The following is an 18267-nucleotide window of genomic DNA, read 5'->3' as shown; positions in this document are numbered from 1 at the left end:
TTGTTTTGTTCATACCAACATGTGTACAAGGTGAGGCGGCACCTTGCTACGCAGAGGGGTTGTACCTCAATACGTCAGGACTGATGTATAACTTGTTTGTACCTGGGGATAAGAATGCATCCCTGGGGCAGTGGAGTGTCCTGCCACTGACTGAGCCGGTCCATTGTTGGGGGCACATATTTGTAGTATGTCCTGTAGAGTCTGCTGGAAACTATTACTGTGCTTCGTTTGACAATAAACCTGGCCGGGTGCCTTATTAGAATCTGCGGTCCTTGGAAGTTCTCTCAGGGTCTGCTGTCAGCTCTCTGCAGAGCCAGGGTAGCACACAGAGGGAACATGCATGCAGCCAACTGATCTGAACATTGAACAGAGCAGAGTACCACACTGGTGGCATCTGACACCCAGGGGCGGCTCCAGGCCCCAGCACACCAAGCGGGTGTGGGGGGCACTCTGCCGCTGGTCCCGCGGCTCCCATGGACCTCCTACAGGCGTGCCGGCAGAGGGTCCGTGGGTCCCGCGGCTTCAGTGGACCTCCTACAGGCGTGCCGCTGTGCTTGGGGTGGCAAAATGTCTAAAGCCGCCCCTGCTGACAACAGCTATTTCTTAGCATCGAAGCAGTTGAAGAAAACTCCATTTGAGCTGCTATATAAATTGTTTCTGGGCATTTTAGGCATTCTAAATCCTTGAACATGTGCACAGGGATGGGAAGGTGAACACGATTGCACTTTATTAGAGGGGGGTGGGTGTGTGTGTCCCACACCTATGTCTACGAACTTTTATGTAGCCTGATGCACAATAACGAATGGCATAGGGGTCTTCCCACAGACTAAGTACACCACAAGAGAGTGATATGCGTACATACCTGTCATCAGTGTGTACACACACGTGCACCTATGGATTAACTGTACTCTAATATTTCTGTGGGTGAGGAATGGAATCTTAAACTTTAAGTTTCAAGGGAATTAGGCTAAACTTGGTTTCCTTAAGTTTTATTCTTATTTTGTGTATTAGGTTTTGATTTAAGTTAGCCAAGTAAAACCCTAGTCAGCTTTAACAGCTCTTAGCATTTTCTAAGCACTGCATCCCTCACTTAAGAATTGAGAAACCTGAACTGCAAGGCTGGTCCTGTGTCTCTAACCACCAGGTTATCAAGGAAGGGTGTGAGTACATTAACCAAAACTTTGTTGCATATAATACTATATTCTCATATGTAACTTTTTAAATAGCAGTAATGCAATTGTAACTTTGTAACTTTTGAGTATTTTACCATTTACTTACTAATATTGATTTTAATAAAAAGTCTTTAAAGCTATATCTGTCTCAGTGTGAGTTTCCTGTCATACCCCTGAGGGTCCTTTATAAATTCTGTGCAGACTGATTCAGGACAAAACTTTGATCTTCTGATCAAACAGATTGAGTGAGCCTACACCCATACTTAATTATTAAGATCAAATAAAATTACATTAATAAACTAAATTCCCATATTATCCAACTATATATTAGTACACCTTAAATCCGGCTACAGGCTGGTGAGCCAGCCAGGAGTCTCAAGGAGTGTGTGACAGGGATTCCAGGCATCCTTAGACCCCCTGAAAATCTCACCTGAGACATAAGTAAAGAGTTAAAGTTACAAGGAGTTAGAGAGCAAGAGTTGTGTGTCTTGCTAACTCACTGTTAAGAACACAGGAACCTGATTTCCTGTGGCTGCAGCTTGGCAGCAAGACCAGTATTTCCATTGTTTTGTGGTTTAACTTAGTTTTGATGTATCAGTTTTGAACTTTATCTTGCAAGATAAAGTAGTAGTGATGTTGTTAAATGTGTTTAAGGGGCTTTGCTGGAGGTTGAAGTTGTAACGAATGGTACCGATTAAAAATATAAGCAGTAGCACCGGGCCGCTGACCCACACTGAGTGGTGGTGGGGCAGTTAATACATGGATTTATTAATTGCCACCAAGAGGCTGCAATAACTCAGAACTTGTATAGTTCTTCAGTCCCCACAACTCTCCCAGGGTGCACCTCTGATCCATCTGCCTCAGTATCCCCAGTTGTTTGGCAGGTCCCGACAGAGGGGAAAAGACCTTTCAATCAGCTATGAGCCATCAAGGGAAGAGAGGGAACATGCCCCCATCTTTTACTTGGGACTTATTGAACTAGGTAGAAAACCAGTTTGGGGTATTGTTTCCTCCTTCTGTGAAAGGATGCCTTCAGTTACAGAATAAAGCAACAGAACGTTCATTCTAGTTTATTACATAAGCTAGTGAAGTGTTAGAATTCAAATGAGTTCTATGTTGGGTTAAGGTGAGTGGAGTAAGGGCAAGAGTAGAGTCCGTTGGAATTGCCCATAGCATGGCTTTAGAAAACCTTGCCAGAAAATACATTCAGGAACATGGAGGAGGTTTAGAACAGCTAAAGAACAGCAAGATATCTAAGCATTGTAAGCATGGGGTTTTGTGAGTAATGTATTTGATGTAGAAACAAAGCAGAAAAAAAGGCTAAACTGGTGAAGAAAATAGCTGTTAAATGTCTGCTAATGGTTTGCTGGTGGAACCCTTCTGCCCCTCCGAGTTGGCAGCAACAAGGGCCGGGTTCACTATCCAGGGGTTCTGTTTCAATAACAATGCAAAACCGGCTCGAGCCCCCACCCAGTGACCTGGGACAATTATCTACCACCCCCCCCCGGGCGCCTCTAGGAGGCAATACTTCCCCACTCGCAAGCACAGAGTCTGAGTGTAGCAAAATCCTTTTAATAAAGGAGGGAAACAATGTGGCATCATGTGGGGGAAACACCACAAACAGGATTATAACACAAATCATGAGCAAAAGACCCATCTCCAAGTACATTTGGCAATGTCCTTTTCCCCTCAGGGTCTTAAGTCCAAATCACCCCAAAGTCCAACAACCCCAAAAGTCTCTGTCCCTGGTCAGTGCCACCCTAGAGTTCAAAAGTTCATTTGCAGTTTTACCCCCCCCAGCCTGGGTGGAAATGGGGGGGGGCACACAGGGTGTAAAGGGGCATTTTATGTGGGCTGAGGCTAACTGCCCTGCCTCTCCATGGAGATCTGCTGCAGCCGTCACCATGAACAGCTCTGCTCCGCTCCACCAGCCCTCCCATGAACTACTCCAGCTGTCCACTCCCTCCCCTCGGCCAGGGTTTAGAGCAATACAACCTTTATTAAAATAAAATAGTAAACAGGGTTTACTTTAAATAATCTAAATCTGTCCTAATTTTAGTATTAAATCCAAAGTTCTTAAAGATCCCATCAATAACCAAAACCTAAATGAAAAATTGAAATAAACAATGTTTAATTTAAAACCCAAACATTAAGAAAAACTTTGTTTTTAAAAACAAAAACTAACAAATGCCATAAATTAATAATTTCAACATTTTATCAAAAAGGTGTGCTACTGCAGGATGAGAAAATAACATAAAATAAATAAGCCTGACCACTAAAGCCTCCTATAAAGGAATTGAATCCTTGAATACTGGCCAAATCTGTATAAAATATGTAGAATTATGTCAAAACTGGTGTTGCAGGTCAGCCATTCGAAGCCAGCAAATGTCAATTAAAAGCTCCATTCCAACTAAAAAAGACAAAACAACCCAATAAACCAAAACGGTCACAGCCTGAAACAAACCTACACAGAAGCAAAATTAAACCTTTGCCAACACTGGAACAAACAATGTAAATGTCTAATTCTAACTTCTTGTTTCTCCCAGGAGGAAAGTGTTTTGCATCCCAGTAACCAGGCTGTCACTGCAGCTTTCCTTTCACTAAATAAGATTTTTACCAAATATAATTTGCCCTCAGTTTTCTCTATGAGAAATTGAAATTGTATCTTTGCACTAGTATCCCAAGTGTGCAAGTCCATCCCCTCAGAGTAGCCCCATCCCCTGAGCTCAGGGAGACTCCCAACTGGTTTGTGCATTTGTAACCTTGGGGCCTGAAGCTGATGAGAGAAAGGGAAGTGAGCGATCTTGGAGCTTTCCGATACCCCTGCTGGGAGCAGAGGAATTGACTGAGTGATGTCCTGGCTAATTTTCACCTTGTTCTCTGCCAGCAGGCTCCACTGGAGAGCTGGGAGTGACTTGACCATGGCAGCACCCTATGTACATTTTGGGGCCATTGGGGTGAAATGTGAGTACTTTTGGGGTTGGGACCCACATGAGAAGGGATGTGCACAAACTGGAGAAAGTCCAGCAGAGGGCAATAAAAATGATTAGGGGGCTGGGGCACATGACTTACAATGACCTACAGGCCATATCCTGTATGTTAAGCTAAGGCAAAGTGAGCATATCTATATTGTGACCTTTTACTCAGAAAGGAAACTTGACCTTTATCTTGTTACTTAAATAGAGAAGTACCCACGCCTGTCTAGACCAATCGACAATGGAGAATGGCATAAGGGGTTTTTCAGTGTTGTACCCACAGAATTAACAGGTACACCAAGAGGAACTTATGTGCATATGTACATGTCATCAACACGCACAAACATACTAGCCTATGAAGTAAGCGTACCTAACGTTTTGTGGATGGGAATGAAATTTGGGCATAGGAGGAAGGATTTCCGGCGCTTGTGCCCTATGAAAGAGGTAACCCACCTCGCTAGAGCACGTCGCTCTATCATTCTAACTTACTTCCTCCACTCTCTCTCTATCTACTATCAGTAGGCGCCTGTACTTGTTCTTAAACTTTAAGTTTCAAAGTAACTCGGCTAAGCTCAGTTTCCCTAAGTTTTTATTTGTTTATTAGGTTTTGATTATAAGTTTAACATAGTCAAGTGAACCCTAAGTAACATTAGCTTTTTCTAAGCACTGCATCTTTCACTCAAGAATTGAAAAACCTAAACTGCAAGGCTGGTCCTGTGTCTCTTACCACCAGGTTATCAAGGAAAGGTGTGAGTATATTAACCAAAACTTTGTTGCATATAATGCCATATGTATCTTTTGAATAGCAGTAATGCAACTGTAACTTTGTAACTCAATTATATTAAATAAAATGTAAGCTAATAAATTAAATTTTCATCATATTTTCCAAATTAATATTATTAGTACACCCTAAATCAGGCTACATGGGACAGAGAATTGGAGTGCAGGGGGATGAGGGCACTGGCTCTGGGGGTGCAGGCTTTAGGGTTGGGTTGGAATGATAGGTTCAGAGGGCAGTAGAGAGCTCAAGCTTAGGGCAGAGAATTGGGCTGTGAAAGCTCTGGAACAAAGCCAGTAAAATGAGAATTTAAACATGAGAAAGAAAAAGATCAGACTAGAACAAAAAATGGTGGGGGTTGAAAAGTTTGAGATACAAGTAAGAAAAAAACACCCCCCTACCCCAGAGCATTTAAGAACTAAATGAGAAATACCTCTCCCCCGCTGCACCAACAACTCTAACAGGAGCTGACTGAGGAAGAATCACCACTTGCCAGCAGTTTGGTTTGGTCTGGAATGGACCATGAACATCTCATTCCCACAAATCTGGTGTGTCTGGCCTGGGACAGGAGGGGCTCCTCTCCTCTCCATTGGGGACATGGCGGGATGAGAGATGTGACAGGGCTTGATGGGAAATCATTATTTCCCTGATCATGTGCCAGTCCTAGTCCTTGCTGACCCAAACAAACCGTTTATCCTGCATGCTGATGCCAGTTTGGAGGGCCTATGAGCACTCTCGTACCAGGAAGTGGAAGGCAAATGTAAATCTGTGGCCTTTGCCAGCTGAGAACTGTCAGACAGCGAAACTCGCTATCCCATCCACCAGCTGCAGTTCTTGGCCTTGAAATGGGCCATCACTGAGAAATTTTGAGACTACTTGTCTGCTGCTCAGTTTCAGGTATGAACAGAGAACAATCCACTGACTTATGTGTTAACAAGGGCTAAGCTGGATGCTACAGGGCAGAGATGGGTGGCTACTTTTGCTAGCCATAACTTCAGCATTCAATACCAATGAGTTGGTATAACAGGGAGTGTGATTTATCAGGACCACCAATTCTTGGCTGGGGGGAGGGTGTAAGCAGGGTCAGAATGAACTCTACCCTGCCATCTGTTGGTGTTGTGTTGTAAAGGCATTTAGTTGCTGATGTGCATGGTCACACCCACCCCGCATTGCATGATGGGGGTGCTTGTCCAAATGGTGATTTTGGCTGCTGTGGGATCCCCAATCTCTTTCTTATTAGGGCAAGAGTAACAAAGTGTAGTGAACCTGGTGATATGAATCAAGGACAGTAGAACGGAATTTAGCAGTTCTTGATTTCTGGACTCACCAGAACCCACATGAAACTCAGTATACAAGGGACATGGGTTCCAAAGCAGAGTGAATTAAAAGAGATTGAAAATCAATATTTGCACTTAATACTAGGTTTCTTTTAAAATTTCTAAATGCAGATTTTATGATTTTTTTTCTTGCTTTAGTTAAAAAAATATAATTATTTATGATAGAGAACATTTAAAAACTTTGATGCTTAAGTGTACATTTTAGATACAATTTAGTGGGTTGTCTCTTATTTCACATAAAAGCCAAACCTGGCAGAATAGTTTAGCTGGAAGAAAAAGCAGAGCAGAATTGTTAGTCAATAGTCAGTGGGTGGGTTTATGCAAATACTAGACTCATGGACCGGAGGAGGGGTGGGGGGGGGCACACGCACCATCTCTGAAACTAATGCTTGCTACTTCACTCCATAACACCACACACAGAGCAGCCCTTTACCTCTCAGGACCAAAAGACACCGTGAAAGAGATCTAACAGCACAAGCTTACAACAAGCAACTGGAGCACAAACAACAATTTTAAGGATTCAAAACCACCTCTGTCTTTCCACACCAGGGACAACAGAAAGGACCAGCACCTGCAAGAGACCACCAAACATCCATTCCTACCTCCCACCCCATTTTGTCCTTTGGAACCCATGCCCCTTAATGGTGAGTACTTTCCAGGACAGGGTGACGCTCTCAGGCCTCAAATGCCAGGTACAGTTACTCTGTCCTTGATCCGAAATCAACAGGAAAATACACTGGATTACTCCTGCCCCAATAAGAAAGAGACTGGGGATCCCACAACACCTGAAATGACTGTTTGGACAAGCACTCCCATCATGCAACCTGAGGTGGGTGTAACCATGCAAATGACATCAGCCCCAAAAGGCCTTGACAACACATCACCAACAGATGGCAGGGTAGAATTCATACTGACCCTGCCTCAACTAGATTGTGGCAAAGATTCCAAAACACCAAACATTAAACCTCACCAAACATGGGTCAATCCATCCTCATCGTCAAATCTGCTTGTTATACTCCACACCTGAACAGTAGCCCTCCTATGGACAACATACCCTCCTAATTCAGAGTCTGTACGTTAACCTTTTACCCCCAGTTGGGGCTATTGCAGATTATGTATTCCTTACGCCACCCGATCTTAAACAGAACTTCGCACCCCTTGGATAAGCTGTACGTTGTTCCCTGAGCACCAGAAACTTCTACGTCTAAACTCTGTACCGTACACATTTTTTTCTTTGAACGTCATCTTAATAAAATGTTGACTTTTGTTTGAGATCCCGGCTCCTGTTCCTTTGCAAGGCGTGTGCGTTCGCTCCGGGTTATAGTCTGCTAATACAGCGAGAGGGGGGGAGGATATAGCCAGATGCGCTCGCCTGCTGCAGACACGGATCCAAGGCTGAACCTCGTCCCCCACAAGCTGAAGGCTTAACTGAAAACAGTTTAAGAAGTGCTCCCGTCTCCGGCACTCAGCTACCCAGCTCCCAATGGGGTCCAAACCCCAAATAGATCCCTTTTGCCCTGTAGAAGCTGTAAAATCCTGTGACCAGGGCAGCAGCCTAGCAGCCTGCACATCTGTCTGCCAGCGCGAGAGCACGTAGGGCACTAATCTGGATAGTGGCAGCTGGGTGGCAGGGGGAGGGTGTAAAAACCAGCAGAGTGGTGCAGCGGGAGCGTGCTGGGCCCATAACCCAGAGGTCGCTGGATCGAAACCATCCTCTGCTAGGTGAGCGCTTGTTTCTTTTCCCTCTGGGCCTTCAAGCCAGGCGGTGACCAGCAGAGCACCAAGAGCCTAGGCCATGAGGCAAGAGGTGGCTGAGGCGGCGGCCTGCCAGGGAGCTCCCCGGCACCTCTGGCTGCCTGGGCTGAAGGCAAGAGGCAGGCCTGGGCGTGGTGAGGGCCTCCTGTCCTGGAAGGAGGCTGCAGTGCTTCCTGGTCCCCTTTTCCCACCACCCCGGCAGGCGGCTGCTGCGGGAGAACACGAGGGAGGCTCTGGGGGCGCTAGGCAGCGCTGTGTGTGTGGCTGTCAGGGGAAAGAGCCGAGGCTCCGGACTCGACCTGCCATTGACTCGCGTGGCTCTGCGCGGCCGTCAGCCGGGGCGGGCCAGGCTGCGGACGTGACTCAGGCTTGGGCCGCATGGCCGCTTTCCTGACGAGGCATGAGGCAGGCCAAGAGCTTTGCACAGCGTACAGGGAAGTGGGAGGGAGGCGTCTTTGAGCCGGCCTGTCTCGTCCGCTTCTCCCTTGCCGCTTGGGCGGAGGCGGGAAGGGAGCGAAATGTTCCCGGCTGAAGGTTTTGCACTCGGCCTTGAGGATTAAACCTGAGCCTCCGGCACGGCTGCTGGGAGATGCGCTTTTGCAGCGCGGCCCCGACACTCTTGTAGGCAGCAGGTGAATCCACTGTGTCCAGGAGGGAGCCTTCGAGGCGGCAAAGGGGACATCACAGCTCCCAGCAGACCTTGAGGAGCCCATGAGGAGCCTTCAGTGGCATCCCTGGGGGAGCATAACCCCCCCTCCTTTCCATTAACAGCTGAACTCACTGACCCATGATACCACAGAGACACCTACCAGCAGCTGGTTTGCCAGGGCCGCTGCCCAGCACCCTGCAGCGCTTCCTGCCAGTGCCAGAGCTCACCAGGCGCTAGCCTGGAGCCAGGGCCGCTAGGCGCTGCTGAAGAAAAGCCAGCAGAGTGACACAGTGGAAGCGTCCTGTGCCCAGCACACAGAGGTGGATCAATCAAAACCCTCTTCTGCCAGCACCAGGCCTCCTGCTTCTCACACTGGGCCTGCAAGCGAGGGGGCGGCTGGCACAGCGCCAAGAGTCTAACCTGTGAGGCAGGAGGTGGCTGATGCCCGCAGCCTGCTGGGGAGCTCCCAGAAGTTATTAAGGGACAGAGACTCCTCAGTGCCCTTAGTAACAAGGGTTTGGGGTTCCCCAAGGCCAGTAAGGGGGTCACTATGTCTGTCTTATAACCCTGGGTGTCAGGTCGCAAGTCTAGGGGCTTGGCTACACTTGCAAGTTTGAGCGCATTAAAGCAGCCCCGGGTGCCCTAACTCCTGAGGTGTCCACACTCGCAAGGCACATGGAGCACCTGGGCTCTGCAGCTGGAGCGCTCCTGGTAATCCACCTCCATGAGAAGCATAAAGTTCACTTTGCCTCGGCTGAAATGCCCAGGTGTGAGTGTGACGACGTGTTGTATTACTGCACTGTGACTGGCCTCTGAAAACGTCCCATAATCCCCTGAAGTCAAGTGCCCACTGTGGTCATTGTTTTGAAATCGGCATGCGGATATTCCCTTTCAAAGCTCTGTTTCCGACAGCCGGCTGCTTATCTGCTCCGGGACAAAGCAACCATTACTGGGAATGCTGCTGCCGATGATGCAGGGTGTGTGTGTGAGAGAGAGAGGTGGGGGAGGGTGGTCTGCTGCTGTCCGAACACACAAGACAGCATGCTGACACACTCTCAGACCCCCAAACACACTGTCTCTCCCCCCACATACACACTCCACCCCCGCCCCCCATTTGAAAAGCACATTGCAGCCACTTGCACACTGGGATAGCTACCACAGTGCACTGCTCTCTGTGGCATTTGCAAGAGCTGCTAGTGTGGCCATTCCAGTGCACTTGCAGCTGTCAGAGTAAACACACAGCAGCATTTTCCCTGCTGTGGTCTCCGAGGGCTGGTTTAACTCCCAGCGCTCTACATCTGCAAGTGTAGCCAAGCGCTAAATTTGCCAGGCCAACCTACATAACACCTAACATATTTGAACCTCTTCTTTTCACACGGTTGCTCAGTCTCAGGTTCTGCTTTGTCTCCAGACAGATCCATTCTCTTTCAGAACAGCCTTGCTCTTTCTGTCTGTGTCGGAGTAAACACTCCCCTTCACTCTATTCTCAGACAAACACTAGTATTAACTGTTTGCTACTGATGGGTTTAGAAAGCATTTGTCAAATGGAAGATTCTGTTCCTGGAGGACTGTTCTGAAGATCCAGTACTTTATACAAGAAGAGAGGAGTTTTTCACCCCGGATGGGCCTTGAACCCACAATATCTGGTTTAGGAAGCTAATGTTTTCGCCATTAGGCCACTGAAGAGCAGTAGAAAGGTAGATGGAAATTCCCTCTCATAATTGCACATTTCTCACATTCACTCAGAAGCCAAATACCCCATTTAATGGCCTTACAGAAATGTCTGTATCCCCTGGCAGCGAGGCAACTGGGCAGGTCGCTGACAGAGCTGAGCACCACCTTTCTGCCAGCCATCGTTAGAGAAGAACCCCACCCTGGAGTCACCCCTCCCTCCTTCAGCACCTCCACGGCTGTGGCTCTGAGTGGTAGTAGGATGATTAGGGGGTGAATCCGGGACTGGAAGGGGGGTGAGGTCGGCCTGTAAGGAGTAACCAGGTGGGGCTGACCCAGGGGGAGGCTGTGGGCTGCTGGTCAGTTTAGATCAAAGCTGCACAGCGACCTGACACCCAGGGTTATACCTCATCAGGAAAGCGCGCCATGCGGCCCAAGCCTGAGTCACGTCCGCGGCCTGGCCCGCCCCGGCTGACGGCCGCGCAGAGCCACGCGAGTCAATGGCAGGTCGAGTCCGGAGCCTCGGCTCTTTCCCCTGACAGCCACACACACAGCGCTGCCTAGCGCCCAGAGAGCCTCCTCGTGTTCTCCCGCAGCAGCCGCCTGCCGGGTGGTGGGAAAAGGGGACCAGGAAGCACTGCAGCCTCAGGCCAGGACAGGAGGCCCTCGCCACGCCCAGGCCTGCCTCTTGCCTTCAGCCCAGGCAGCCAGAGGTGCCGGGAGCTCCTGGCAGGCCGCCTCACCCAGGAAATAAGGAAAAGGGGATGAATAAAGAAGTCAGGAAATAACAAGGAAATGAAGCAACAAAGAATCCTGTGGCACCTTATAGACTAACAGACGTTTTGCAGCATGAGCTTTCGTGGGTGAATACCCACATCTTCGGATGCAAGAATAAATCTGAGCGGTATCCGAAGAAGTGAGTATTCACCCACGAAAGCTCATGCTGCAAAACGTCTGTTAGTCTATAAGGTGCCACAGGAGTATTTGTTGCTTTACAGATCCAGACTAACACGGCTCCCCTCTGATACAAGGAAATGAAGAGGTTTGTCGAACGGGTTTCTGCCCCATTTACCATCTTCTCAGCTACCGCTCAGAGTTAAAGACCTAGAGTCGACCTATCGGCATAAGTACAGATGGTTGGATGGGAATTAAAAGGAGCTGCTGTCACAAGTGTTAGGTGCCTGCAAGCAGCATGCAGAGCGTTTAAAAACACCGCAATTAGAGGCTCAGATGAAACGTTTGCCCTAAATCAGAAGCGACAATAGGACGACCAGCAGAACGCCACTCTAGGTACATGGCAGAGTAATGGAGGCCGTTAGAGGCAAAAAGTCATTCCTCAAAATTTGGAAATCAGATCCTAGTGAGGATAGTAGGAAGGTGCACAAACTCTAGCCTGTTAAGTGTCAAAGTGTAACAAGTCAGGCCAAGAAAGAATCTGAGAAGCAACGTGCTAAAGACACAAAAGCTAAGCATAAATCCGGTCAATGCGAGTCCTGGCCTGTCCCCGCAGAAAGGTGAACCCCCTCTGTGGCTGGAGTGAGCTCCTCTAAGCCGACCTCACTACAGACCTGCGCCAGGTAGTGCTCATTGTAAAAATGTTTCCTCTGAAGGTTGGGAAAACGGGACCAGCGGTGCTCAGGCCGGCTGACACAATTAAAATCCCCCCCAACACCAAACATCATGCAGCCCAGAGGAAGGGAGCCTTTGATCTTCCCTCTCATGCCTTAACTGGGGACCATACACACTAATATAGCAGTAACCAGTGCCACAGAGCACAAAGCCCACCAGTAATGCCCTCCCTGGTTGGAGCTCCACCACCTTCTGTACTCGCACCGCGAATGTGAAAAACAAGACTCCAGCCCCATCGTTCTTCCCTGGCCAGGAGGCCCTTCCTCCAATCACCCTCTGCCTATTGAGCTACCCTAGAGTTGTTAATGTGCATTTCCTGAACACCCACCATGGCCAAGTCCAGCTGCTCCAAGGCACTGAACATCAAGCGCCTCCTCCTGGGCCCCCAAATCCCTGCCACCTTCCACACGGCCACTTTTACAGATTCCCCTTCCCTGGTACTGCCCTTGCTCAGCTGCACAGAGGAGCTTCCATCCCCAATCCCTGCCTGTCACTGCCCAGCAGCCCTCTGGCACCATTCCTGAGGGTCACCCTGCCTTGCTGTCTTCCTGCCATGTTGGGAAAGACAGATCCCATCTCTCCTTGTTAAAAGTCAGGTGGGCCAAGTAGGGGCAGAAGCCCATTCTATGTTTTCCTACTGCAGAGCCCAAGATCAGAGACTCACCATCAGTGCCACCCACAGGGGAGGCAAGTGGGGAAGTTTGTTCCAGGCCCCACAGGGGCCCCATGAGAATACAATGTTGCAACTTTTTTTAATGGAAGGGGCCCCCAAAATTGCTTTGCCCCACAGCAGCTCTGCTCACCTTGGGTGCAAGTACCACTGGGCTGCCAGAGAACAAGCTGCCCCCCTGTACAAAGAGAATAAAAGAACCTGTCAAAGCCTGGGATTGAACCAGGAACCTTTAGATCTTCAGTCTAACGCTCTCCCAACTAAGCTACTTTGGCAGCCATGGAGCAGTATTTTGGCCTGTTGCTTCTCTGCCCGGGATGTTTTTGCAGCAGTTGCACACAAACAGGACGTCATTGGGAGCGGCCCATGAAGACAAGACTCGCTTTTGCCTGCCTTGCTCAGCTTGACTTGCTGCCTCACCCCGTTCCTGCCCTAGTGCCCGGGTTGACCTGGTGGTGGAAGGGGACGGGGGGCCAGTGGTGTGGGGAGGAAGTTGAGCTGGACCCTGAGCTAGACTAGACCCTGGCAGTGAGAGTCTGGCCACCACCTGCCGCCCCACCCTGTTGTCCTGGCTTCCCCCACTGGGCGTCATTTCGGGAGGGAAGTGGGGCTTCTGCCTCCCCTCCCCGATTTTCACACCGCAGAGGAGTGCGGACAGGAAAACGAACGGCTGCTCCACACCCCCACCGGAGGAACCCGGCGCCCTTAGCTGTGGGGAGTAAGAAGTGGCTGTTGGCTGACAGGGCCTGTCCCCGAGGAGCTGGAACAGCAGCTGCCGCCTCCCCCTCGGCTCCAGGCTGTGGGAATTGCTCATTGCCTGGCTGCATGGGCGGCTGCTGCTCCGTGCTCTGGAGAGCGTCTGTATTGCTCTGTCAACCCCCCGTCTTCACTGAGCCAGTCTGGTAAGGTCCCAAGTGCCCCCTCCGGCCTGGCAGCTGAGAGTCTGTGCAGACATCAGCCCCCCTGCCAGCCCCACAGGCAGCAGCAGTGCCAGCCCCCCAGCACCACAGGGGCACTCGATGCACTTCCTGAGGGGAAATGGCTCCTTGGCGTCCAGCTGCTAGAGTGAGAGCCAGGAGAGAGCAGTGTCTGGCTCACCTTGGGGGAGACAAGAGACCTGGTGAGTGCGGATCTCCCTCAGCCCCCCCCACAAGGCTGGTCAGTTTTATTGTCACTGTGATAGTCGGTGCTTCCCTTCAGGGCCGGCCCTAGAGGGATCCGGGGTATGGGACAAATCCCCCCTTTCCTCCCCAGGCCCTGCCCCCCACTCCACCCCTTCCCCCAAGCCCCCACCCCTGTCCCATCTCTTCCCGCCCTGCACCTTCCTGCCCCATTCCTCTCCCTCGCCCACTCTCCCTGCTCCTCCCCCCCCAGCGCCTCCTGCACCCCACTGAACAGCTGATCACTGGCAAGTGTGAGGAGCTTGTCAGCAAGGCCTGTAGTGGGTGGGGGGGAGCTGGCTGCCAGTGGGTGCTGAGCACCTTTTTTTCTCTCTGTTGGTTCTGCAGCCCCGTAGCTCCCATGGAGTCGCTGACTCACATGCTAGAGAGAGGAGCAGAACCAGGGCTATGGCTGATCTATGGGGCACTAGGTGAGTGGCAGAGGCTTCAGGTGCTGAGAGTTTGCCCGACCCCTCAGGTACACAGTGTGCGGGAGTGTCCCAGGCATCTCGATGAAAGGAGCAGAACAGAATTTACTTGGGGTGGGGAGAGAATTGAGAGTGTCTCAGGGGGTTGTACAGAGGTATTGCCCGGGTGAGAGACTGGCTAAAACACAGGCCTCGCTGTGAGCAGGATTTGAACCTGCGCAGGGGAACCCTATTGGATTTCGACTCCAACGCCTTAACCACTCGGCCATCACAGCTGTGAGCACAAAACTGCCCCAATGCCAGAGAAACTGGTAAAGAATCACAATGCCCAGGCGTGAAGTCATCTGAACTACAGGATTCCCACAGCAAACCTGGCTCCCAAAGCACAGGGGGGATTTGGGGTTTGTTCTGTTTGCTTAGCCAGGTGCCACAGGAGTCTTTGCTGCTTTTACAAATCCAGACTAACACGGCCCCTCTGATACTCCTAGTGACACTCTCCAATGGATCCCCATCCTCCACCCACCTTGAGCTAGGTAGGAGCGGATCATCATTATCCCTACTTGAGAGAGGGAGAAGCTAAGGCTGAGAAAGGAGAATTGACTTGTCTTAGGTCACACAGCCAGCCAGTGGCAGAGTTGGGAATAGGACCCAAGAGCCCTGATTTTCAAACTAACCATCAGATCTTGAATTTCAAACACTGAATGACCTGAATAAAGTGCTCTCAGATGAGCTCCAGACCAACAACAGTGCACAGTAATTATTCAGCAAGTATTTGAGGAGAACTGCAATGTTAGAGAGAATCATGAACTGCTCAGAGACCATTAATGCAGCAAAGCAGCAAAATTTGTCAACATATAACAGGTTCTGACTTATTTCCTTGGTCTTAAAAGAGAACAACAAGGACCTGAGTCTCCTCCCTGTCAATAACCCCCTGCTCAGCCAATCAGGGTAGAGACTGAGGACGGGAGGCTGAGGGTTCTCACCAGAGAGCCCAAAGGATGGCCCAGGTCACTGGTGGGGATCACTGCCCGAGCACTATTTCAGCCCCACATTTTTGGGTGGACCTCCCACAGTGGGAGCTGCAGAGCACTCCCCCACAACACACACACACACACACACACACACACACACACACACACACACACCGCTCCTGGTGTTGGGAGGGGAACAGGTGAAAGGACAAAAGAAGCAAGAGACAAAGAGAAAGGAGGAAGGGATGGATGGAGGAAAAGGTGAAACAGAAAGGACAAACCCTAATGTCCCCACTGATTCTATGGGACAAAATCCCAGGTGCGGAATAAAATTCTGCCTCCTTAAGTTTGTGTTTTCCATGCCTAGAATTCAACTGTCACCAGATGGATCAGACCGAACAGGTTTCAAACCTCAAGGAGGCTCTTACCTTCTAAACAGGGATGGCTGTTTTCTAGTAAAATCATGAAAAGGGAAGGAGAAAACTCAAAAGAGGTTCCTCCTGGCGCTCACGTGCCTGAACCCGAATACTCTCTCAGTCCTCAAAGAGAGACCTGGAGAAGGAGACTTGCTGAAGCAAAGCCACAGGGTCTCTGAGGTTTCCCTGGCCCCTCGCCCCTGTCCTGCCTGGCTGATGTCAGCATCTCTCTGTGAGGTCACCACCTCCCCACCACCTTTGACCAATAGTCTGAGGTCCTGCAAAAGGCCTTTGTGATGTCACTGCCACACCCCTCCCTTGCTGGGCTAATGTCCTGCCCCTGGCCAGGCACTTTGGAGGTTTGAGCTACTCCCTGTGGATCACCCCACTCAAGGAGCGTTCGTTCTAGGCAGCAAGCCGGCTAGACAGGAAAACATCAGATGCTGCTCCCAATGCTACACTCAGCTTTTCAGAAATTAGTCGCCTTTATGGCCAGAAGAGACGATTAGAGCATCTAATCTGACCACTTGAGGATCACTTGAGCTGCAGTCAAGCACTCTACCGCTGAGCTATACCCCCACAATGACCTGAGTAGGGAATCGTGATTTTCAGGACTTTGAAGGACAAACCCTGATTCATCGAGCTCCTTTGCCATTCCCAGACCACAGGTGGTTTTAAAAATGGGGTTTGATTAAACTTCTTAAATGTGGCAAACACCACAGCTTGCACACCCACCGATATAGCTTCTCCCACTGACATAGCTGCCACCTCTTGGGAAGTGGATTAACTACACCCCCAGGAAAACTCTCTCCCCTCAGCATAGAGCAGTGGTTCTCAAGCTGTGGGGCAAGACCCCAAAGTGGGTCATAACCGTGTTTTAATGGGGTTGCCAGGGCTGGCGTTAGACTTGTTGGGGCCTGGGGCTGAAGCCAAATTTCTGAGCCCCACCACCCAGGGCTGAATCCTTCAAGCTCTGGTTTTGACCTCCCCTAAGTGGGGCAGGGTTCAGGCTTTGTCTTCCCTGCCTCTGCTCAGTGGGGAGGGGCCTGGTCCCTCTTTCCAGGGCCATGGAGTAAGTTTTTTTTGGGCAGAAGGGGGTTGCAGTGAAAGGAAATTTGAGAAACGCTGGCATAGAGCCTCTGAATATGTCTAGACTTGGCTCCCTGTGGCAGATCAGACACGGAAAGTACAGCCATGGAGACACCACACACCAGCCTTGCCTAACAGGCAAGAATCAAACCTCCACAGAAAGACGCCTGTTGCTTTCTAACCCATCTCCCTAAGCCCTCAGCCACCACCACTTAACAAAGGGGCTTTTCTACACGATGGTTCTGGTCTCACTGAAGGGTCATTTCCAATTGTTTGCTCAGACCAGCATTAGGGAAAATGGTGCCCTGGGCAAAGCTTGTACTTTGGCACTTCCCCATTGCCCCTGGACGGTCCCCACTCCCCCTTTACCGCTAGCTCCTGCACTCCCACCCCTTGCACCTCCTTCACCCCTAACTCCTGCCCCCTCCTGTGCCCCCTTTGCCCTTAACTCCCTGGGCCACCAGCCATTGCCCCTCTCCTGCAGCCCCTTCACATGGCTCCAGTGCTGGGGGCCCGCACTTGTTCTCCCTTTCCCTGGGCTTTGGCATCACTAGCCCCTGCTTAGCGAGTAGGGTTCAGTGGTTCCCAAAATGTGGGGCATGACTCCTAGGGGGACACAGAGGAACATGCATGGGGCACCTCAGGGCCTGAGCCAGCCCCATGGAGGAGCAGCACTCAGCCCCACTCTGCCCCAGCTCTTCCCCAACCCCAACGTCAGCCTGGGGCTCTGGCTCCCAGCTCAGCCTCGACCCCTTACCCCTGTCTGCACCCCTCTCCCCAGCAAGCAACAGCCCCACTCCCAGCCTCAGTTCTTGACTGCGGCTTCCAAGGCCACAGCCATGGCTAAGAGGGCACAGAGTGAAATGTTTGGGGACCACTGGTTTAGGGTGATGTTCTCAATCACTTCTATGAAGTCCAATAAAAGCTATTCCTCACCCACCCACACCCTCCATCAGGACAGTCTAGGTATGTTCTGCTGCCCTTCAATCATGCAGGAAGGATAACAACATTTCATTCCATTGAATCCTAAAGTGATTTGTAACCCACCACCAGCCGAAACTGGTCATTTTGGGAAAGCGGCCCCATCATGCTGCATACCTAGGCAGAGTAGGTGTGTCTGTGCAAACACGCTCTGTTCCTGAAGTCTTTCCCCAGCTCCTCACTAGATGTGAGGGGGAGCTCATTCAGCCCCTGCTTCTGCGTAGTATTTAAAAACTCCTTATTGGCCCTAGCTCTGCTGGCCTTAGATTTCTCCTCCTGTCATTTTAACAGCTCAGATGAGGTGGCCGAGTGGTTAAGGTGATGGACTGCTAATCCATTGTGCTCTGCATGCATGGGTTCAAATCCCATCCTCATCGGATGCATTTAGTTTTCACCCTCCTTTGTAGACAACCATCTCCCTTTGGTACAATGACAGCTCAAACGATCTTGCTTCTTGCAAACAAAAACCTTCTCAGAAACTCAGAACTCCCTTGCTTTAAATAAAATGTCTAAATCCCAGATTTCTTTAAAAAAGAAATTCTCTAGTGCTGTATTTCTTAGTTTTTATCTCAAGAGGTAACATCCT

General features: G+C 50.1%; 3 non-coding genes across 3 annotated transcripts; 1 reads left to right on the top strand and 2 right to left on the bottom strand.

Annotated features, from left to right (window-relative positions):
* Positions 1–12838: 12838 nt before the first annotated feature.
* Positions 12839–12911, bottom strand: TRNAF-GAA. The gene has a single exon. It is a non-coding gene; the product is annotated as a tRNA-Phe (tRNA).
* Positions 12912–14417: 1506 nt separating this feature from the next.
* TRNAS-CGA lies at positions 14418–14499 on the bottom strand. The gene has a single exon. It is a non-coding gene; the product is annotated as a tRNA-Ser (tRNA).
* Positions 14500–17976: 3477 nt separating this feature from the next.
* On the top strand, positions 17977–18058 carry TRNAS-GCU. The gene has a single exon. It is a non-coding gene; the product is annotated as a tRNA-Ser (tRNA).
* Positions 18059–18267: the final 209 nt, after the last annotated feature.

Source organism: Mauremys reevesii, linkage group 17 (assembly GCF_016161935.1).
Source record: "Mauremys reevesii isolate NIE-2019 linkage group 17, ASM1616193v1, whole genome shotgun sequence".
NCBI lineage: Eukaryota > Metazoa > Chordata > Testudines > Geoemydidae > Mauremys > Mauremys reevesii.
This window is presented reverse-complemented; position numbering and strand designations above follow the sequence as displayed.